Source organism: Myotis lucifugus, unplaced genomic scaffold, assembly GCF_000147115.1.
Source record: "Myotis lucifugus unplaced genomic scaffold, Myoluc2.0 scaffold_45, whole genome shotgun sequence".
NCBI lineage: Eukaryota > Metazoa > Chordata > Mammalia > Chiroptera > Vespertilionidae > Myotis > Myotis lucifugus.
In genome coordinates this window covers 3711876-3719478 of record NW_005871093.1, presented here as the reverse complement: position 1 = coordinate 3719478, position 7603 = coordinate 3711876, and the positions used below count along the sequence as shown (strand labels likewise).

The 7603-nt window shown below is 46.1% G+C and overlaps 1 non-coding gene across 1 annotated transcript; it reads left to right on the top strand.

Annotated features, from left to right (window-relative positions):
• Positions 1 to 6284: 6284 nt before the first annotated feature.
• Positions 6285 to 6401, top strand: LOC111825889. The gene has a single exon (XR_002829126.1). It is a non-coding gene; the product is annotated as a U5 spliceosomal RNA (small nuclear RNA).
• The last annotated feature ends 1202 nt before the right edge of the window (positions 6402 to 7603 follow it).

Below are 7603 nucleotides of genomic sequence, written 5' to 3'. Positions count from 1 at the left end.
CAGTAAAATTCTATTCTCTTCTGTCTGACATCCTCCTCTATAAACCACACACACACACACACACACACACACACACACACACACACACACACACACACACACACACACACACTTATCCAGTATCACTTTGAACTGGTTATTTCTTCTCATCAGGGAACACATGTATGTACACACCTGATTTATTTTCATATGACTTTCCATGCAGTTTTTCCTTAGAGTAACTTTTCTCCTGTCAGAAGTAAAGAACTAAATTCTTGATAATATTAAATAAGTAAACCATTGCCTGTTCAACACTCACTCTGAGCTTCCCAAACTGGGTACCATAAGTTCATAGGATATCAGTCATTATTTTGAAAAGTGAAGCAAACAGTCAATGAATGGTTCTCAGATAAAAGCTATATCTTATTTCATTATAATCCCAGAAATGAAACAAGGACACCACTCATCTGATGATGAAATAGCCTGGTCCACCCATTGGGACTGAAGACCCACCACTGGCCTCCATCCTGGATAGGACCCTTGCCTGCTGGTCTCCAGACAAGCAGAACTTCCTAGCACTTCACAGCAAAGTGGTTTTGCTGTGATGTCACAGGTAGGGCACCAAGATGAGGAAGGGGTAGGAAGGTGAGCTTTCAAGTCAGGTCAGGCTCCAACCCCAGCTCTAGCACTGTGTGGTCATGGACAAGCTTCATCATCTGTATAATGCGGATGGTAATAGAGTTAAATATTGGACACACATAAAGGCCCATTCAAACTTACCTTGAAATAATTCTTCCACTCCTGACTCCTCTGGAAATAACAACAAAATATGGTACCAGTTAACTCCTAATATGCATCACCCTCTTCTTTAGTATGAAATCATGGTTTCCCACCAGCAATATTGTCACCCACTTGAAAGAGTACATTCCACACCTCCCTTGCAGCTACATGTAGACTTGACTAAGTTTTGGCCAATCTTACCTAATAATAGACAAACATGCAAATTGACCGTACCTTTGCTACGCCTTAAGCCATGCCCACCAGCCAATCAGAGCAACTATATGCAAATTAACCCAACCAAGATGGCGGCTGACAGCCACAGAGCTGGAGCAAGCAGGAGGCTTGGTTGCCCCAATGATGGAGGAAGCCAAGCTTCCCGGCCAGCTCTGAGCTCCACTCAAAGCAACAAATTTTCAATTATAGAAGATAAATAAACCCTAGATACCTGCTTCCAGCCAGAGCAGGAGGCTTGGTTGCCCCGGCGATGGAAGAAGCCAAGCTTCCCAGCTGGCTGCTGCCTCCTCTCAAGGCAACAAAGTTTCAGTTATAGAAGGTAAATAAACCCCAGATACCTGCTTCCAGTCGCCATGGCCACAGAGCTGGAGTGAATAAAAAAAACAAAAAACAAAGAAAGGAAAGGCTGGGAGCTTCGGTTGCCAGGGGGCTTGGTCAGTCTGAAAACAGCCATCAGCCCCTCACCCAGGATGGCCAGGCACCCCAGTGGGGACCCCCACCCCGAAGGGGGTGTGGACAGCCTGAAAACAGCCCTCAGCCCCTCACCCAGGCTGGCCAGGAACCCCAGCGGGGACCCCTACCCTGAAGGGGCTGTGGCCAGCCTGAAAACAGCCATCAGCCCCTTGCCCAGGCTGACCAAACCCCCATGGGGTGAGGGTCCCCACTGGGGGGCTTGACCAGCCGGCAAACAGCCATCAGCCCCTCACCCAGGCTGGCCAGACACCCCAGAGGGACCCCCACCCTGATCCAGGACACCCTTCAGGGCAAACCAGCCAGCCCCATCCGTGCACCAGGCCTCTATCCTATATAATAAAAGGGTAATATGCAAACTGACCCTAACAGCAGAAGGACTGGGAATGACTGGTCACTATGACACACACTGACCACCAGGGGGCAGATGCTCAATACAGGAGCTGTCCCCTGGTGGTCAGTGCGCTCCCACAGGGGGAGCTCTGCTCAGCCACAAGCCAGGCTGATGGCTGCCAGTACAGTGATGGTGGCGGGAGCCTCTCCTGCCTCCTCAGCAGCGCTAAGGATGTCCGACTACAGCTTAGGTCTGCTCCCTGCTGGTAAGTGGACTTCCCCTGAGGGCTGCCGGGCTGCCAGAGGGATGTCTGACTGCCAGCTTAGGCCCAATCCCCCAGGGAGCGGGCCTAAGCTAGCAGGTGGACATCCTCCGAGGGATCCCAGACTGCAAGAGGGCATAGGCCGGGCTGAGGAAGCCCCCCTCCCCCAGTGCACAAATTTTTGTGCACCGGGCCTCTAGTAAGATATAAATAAAGGCGGTGTGACACTTCCAGGAAATCTCTTTTTTAAAAAGGAGACATTCCCTCTTTCCTTCTACTTCCCCCATCTCATTGCCTGGGACCCAAATGTGAATGCTGGCACTGTAGCAGCAGTGTTGGCTTATAAGGACAGGCTCACAGCCTGGGAACAAAGAGTGAAAGGAGTCTGGGTCTCCGTATTGGCTTTATTACTCATGGGCTGCTTATTTCTGGACTTCATTTACATGAGAGATAAATATACTTTCATCTCATTAAGATATTTGTTTTTGTTTGTGGTGTGTGTGTTGTTTTTTTTTGGGGGGGGGTGTTTTGTTTTGCTTTGTTTTTGTCATAAACAGCCAAACTCTAACTTGTGCACCTGATTTCTCCACTCTTCCCCATCAGCTCAAGGGCCAGCTGGACTGTTTCTTCTCCCCATTCCTTTATTTCAATGATTGAAAATCCCAGGATAGATTTTCCAATTAGCTGCACTCAGATCATGTGCCTATCTTGTCTTTACCAGGGATGAGGGGTATTGAATCTGAAGGAATGACCCAAGAGACCCCCTGGATTGACCACACCTTCAGGAGGTGAAAGGTAATATCCCCAAAAAGAAAGGAGGCTGTTGCTGATAAAAGCCCATCGGGAAACTTTCCATTCCTCACCCTCCCGCTGAGCAGCACGGGCTTCTGGGACTGCAGCAGGAGCCATAATCAGTGAGGTTCTATTGTGAGTGTCTCTTTGACTGCCAACAGGGACAAACACTTTCATCATAGGGTGACTCTGGCAATGAGATAAAGAGGCACATATTTGTGGCACAGAAGACAGTTGGGGCTTCTATGTTGAACATTTATTGCAAGGCTACTCAATGCCTGCCTATTCCAGACACAAGGGACACAAAGAAGCAGAGAAAACTGGCCTGCCTGATGCTCACAGCATGGAGGGAAAGCACAAGGAGGCAGACAAGTGTGTGATAAACGCCAAGGGCAAGAGATGGGCGAGGGTTTACAGAGCGCACAGAGCAGCATGTGACCCAGACTGGTAACTGGGGACAAGGCAGGAGGGGGATCATTTCCACAGAGAGTCCACCTGTGAAGCAGAATAGGTGTTAGGCAAAGCAGGAGGGGATCAGAGGGAATAGCAGGCTGGAGGAAGTGGGGAGGGAGAGCGAGTGTGTATGGGGAAGCGCAGGTCACACTGCTGGTCTTACTGGAGTTTAGAGTGTGAGGGACACAGCAGGCTGGGAACAGGCCACGGAGGGCCTGGTGGGATGTGCAGCAGAGCCAGGAATTCAACCTGTAACCAAGGGAGAGCCGCTGACGCATTGTAATCATGAGGAGCGATGTGATGAAATATGCATTTGAGAATGATTAGAATGATTACTTGGTGTGGAAAATGATGGTGGAGGAAGGGGCAAGAATGGAGGCATGGTGGCCAATTATGAGCCAGTTGAAATGATATCATCCAAAAATAATGGTGTCCTGAGCTGAGAAGAACATTGCTTTACCAAAAAAGGTGCAGCAATGTTCTTTGTTTTACCGTAAAAGTGCAGCAATGTTCTTCTGGCCAGTATTTTGTTCCCCCAGTGAAAGCCAAAAACATAATGTGAAGTTGCTGGCATCTCTGCGCGCATCCAGAGGAATGGAGGCCAAGTGTGCAGATTGCTGGGTCCCACTTGATACTGGAGTGGAGCATCCGTAAATTAGCAGTCAGCTCAGTGCTTCTTAGACCATCTCTCCAGGACATCAATGATTTTCAACAAGCCCACCCTTTGTCAGGAGATAAATCAGAATGGCATTGCTGGTTATACTGGCATTTGGAATGAATGAGGGAGGGAATGAATGAACGGGTGAACTTAACCATTAATTGCATTTCTGGATCAGGGCCACCCTGGCTTCTATAGTTAAACACCAGGATGAGGGGATTTTTGCCCATTTCCCATCTCTGTCCTTCCTTTTGAAGTACTTCTTAAAGAGGCAGAGAGTGTTATTGAACCATCCCTCCGTCTCCATTTGACTCAAAGTGGTGAGCAATCATCCTCCATCAGAAATGGCATCTGGGACAACATGAGAGACTCTAGAGCCTGAAATTTTAAATGACCTTACAGTCGTTTACTGAAAGTGAAGGCGGATAATTCGGGAAATGTATTTTTGGAAATGCAGTTAGTGCAGAATAAAAGTTAAGCAGATAGATAACACAGGGAACCTGAATTACCAAATGCCTTGTTAATTGATAAAAACTTTTACCCAGCCATCTGCATTCACTTTGGAGCCCCATGAGAAGTAGGATTTTTCCAGGTATGGCAATTATCCTGGTGGGAATGAGTTCAGCAAGGGAAATGATGTGCCCTGTGTCTATCAGGTCAGTGTCTGTATTCATTCTGAATTGTCCATTATGGGTTTATGCCCTTTCCACCCTGCCTCTTAACCTTCTGAAGGAAGAAAAGTTTCTAGGGTAAATTCACACACAGGATAATCAAGCAGAGGCTGACCTAAGTCTCAGATTCAAGAAATTCTATGAACATTCATGAATGCCTCACTTTCCCTTCACTTTGATCAATACATTCATTGGCTCTCTTGGGTCTGGGCTCTCTGAGATGTGCCTGGTCTTGGTGAAGATGCCTGAATGAGGACGCACCATGCTTGATCACGCAAAATGACAACACAAACTAATACTCAGTCAAAAAACAAACAAACAAACAAACCTATGAGCCACCTCACACCCATTAAAATGGCTACTATTAAACAAACAAAACAACACAGCAGATAAGTGTTGGCAAGGGTTTGGAGAAATTGAAGCCCGTATGCACTCTTGGTGGGAATGCAAAATGATGTAGCCATCATGGAAAACAGGATGGAGGCGCCTCCAAAAATTAAAAGTGAATTATCATATGATCCAGCAATCCCACTTCAAGACCCTACAGAGATATATGTGCACCCATGTTCGTAACAGCACTATTCACAATAGCCTAAAGGTGGAAGCAACCCAAATATCCATTGATGGATAAATGGCTGAGCCAAATGTGTACATACAATGGGATATTATTCAGCCTTAGAAAGGAAGGGCATTCCGACACATGCTACAACTTGGATGAACCTTGAGGACATGAAGCTAAGTGAAATAAGTCAGTCACAAAAAGACAGAGGCTGTGTGATTCCATTTATATGAGACACCTAGTATCGTCAGATTCATAGAGACAGAAAGTAGAATAGTGGTTGCCAGGGCCTGGGAGAGGGGGAATGAGGAGTTAGTGTTTCATGGGTAGAGTGTTTCAGTTTTGTGAGATGAAAAAAATCTGGAGATGGATGATGATGATGGTTGCACAACAACATGAATGTACTTAAAAATGGCTAAGATGGTACATTTTATCTTATGTATATTTTACCACAATTAGAAACCAACAACAACAACCCAAAAAGAAGCATCTATGGTTCTGTAGGAGAGAAGAGGTACCAGAGGCTAGCCAATGCAAAGTACATTAAGTCACTGCTTTAAAGCCTAAGGGTGATGTGTCCTCTCTCCTTCTTGCTTTCTGCTTTCTCCATCCCTTTCCTCTGTCTACCCTGCTCACTTCAGAGATCCTGCAGAGATCATCCTGGTGTCCCCAGAGCTTAGAACACCTCTGCTCTGAACCCTCCTCCAAGGTCACTCATCACCAAGATTTCAGCCCTCCTCCAGTTCACAAGGACCCCAAACCACACCCCCAGATCCCTCCTTTCCACCAAGTTTCAGGCTCATGTTTGCACTTGTCCACTGGACACTTCCTACAGAGAATCATCTTCTCCCCAAACACATCTCCTTCCATGATCTTAGTTCCTGCCTAAAAGCTTTGCCAAAGCTCCGCATTGTTTATAAAAGGACCCCCCAATTTCTCAAGGCAGACTGGGGTACTTTCAAATATCTCAGGAAATAAACTAACTGGCCTGCTTTGGATCAGAAGACAATTGCTGGTCTAACCACCTGTGAGAGGACACGATCATTTATAGAGAAAGCAGCTGCAGTTGGCGCAATTCTAAAGATTCCCCAATACTCTGGTTTCTCTTCAGATCGCATAAATCTTTCACCTTTTACTAAAGATTTGTGATCAGCATCCTGTCCCTTGATTATTAAATCAAACATTAATCTAGGACTTCCGTGGCAGGATTTTTCCAATGCAATTAAAGTCCCCTTAAAATGGAAATTATCTGCGTAGGCCTGACTCAATCAGGTGAACCCTTTAAAGAGGGAGCCTTTTCCGGGTTTTAGCAGAAAGGGGAGTCGGAGAGAGTCAAGAATGACCCACTGAATTCTGCAACAGCCTGAAGGAGCCTGGAAGCAGATTCTTCTTTAGCCCTCCCGGTAAAAGCCCAGCTGGGCCAGCATCTTCATTTCAGCCAGTGGGATCCTAAGAAACGACCCCACCCAGACTTCTAACCTACAATGTTGTGAGCTAATAAAGGGGTGTTTTAAGCCGTTAAGTTTGTGGAGATCTGCTACACAGCATTAGGAACTGAATACAGCAGCTCTCTGGGATAGCTCATGGAGGGGGTGGGGAAGGCGTCCTGGAGGAACGGGCTGCTGAGCAGACAATTCCATATGTAGCTGTTGCACCCACCAACCCACTTCAAATAGTCCCATTTACCTCTATCTGTCCATTACACCCTCTGCCCTTTATTGGATTCACTTTGGAACTTCATGGACTTTTCAAAAGCAATCATTAACATTGTAATTACATTTATCCTAATCTAGATATATTTAAGAATGCCAAAGTCTAATGTGCCATCATTTTCCCACACATCATTGTATATGGTTGAAATAAGCTTAGTAAATTAATATCAACTCCTCCCTCTACCTCCATCACCCACCTCTCTCTCTCTCTCTCTCTCTCTCTCTCTCTCTCTCTCTCTCTCTCTCCATCTCTCTCAGACACACACATAATGCATGAGTAAATTGTGCCTCTATTTATTAACTGGAAGGACATAATGGCCATTTTCAATAAGAAAATGAGTTAACCAGCATCCACACTGTCTGCTAATTTTGTTTTAAGAACATGAACTTTGGAATCACTTAAAGCAAACCTGAATCCCAGATGGCTCATTTCATGGAGATATGACATCTCTTAGTCTCAGTTTTATCACCTGAAATGGGCACAATAATGTCACCAACCTCATTGCACTCCCATGAGGATCGATGTTAATAATGCCCATGGAGTCCTTAGAACCTGCCTTGCACAAAGTCTTCACTCAGTAAACAGGGCCATTACTATTGTAAATGTGACGAATACACGTGGGCCTTTAAAAGTAAGGGCATCAGAGCTAGCTCAGGCTCACTCAAGGCTAGGTGCCCACAATAGTTCTGTTTGGTTA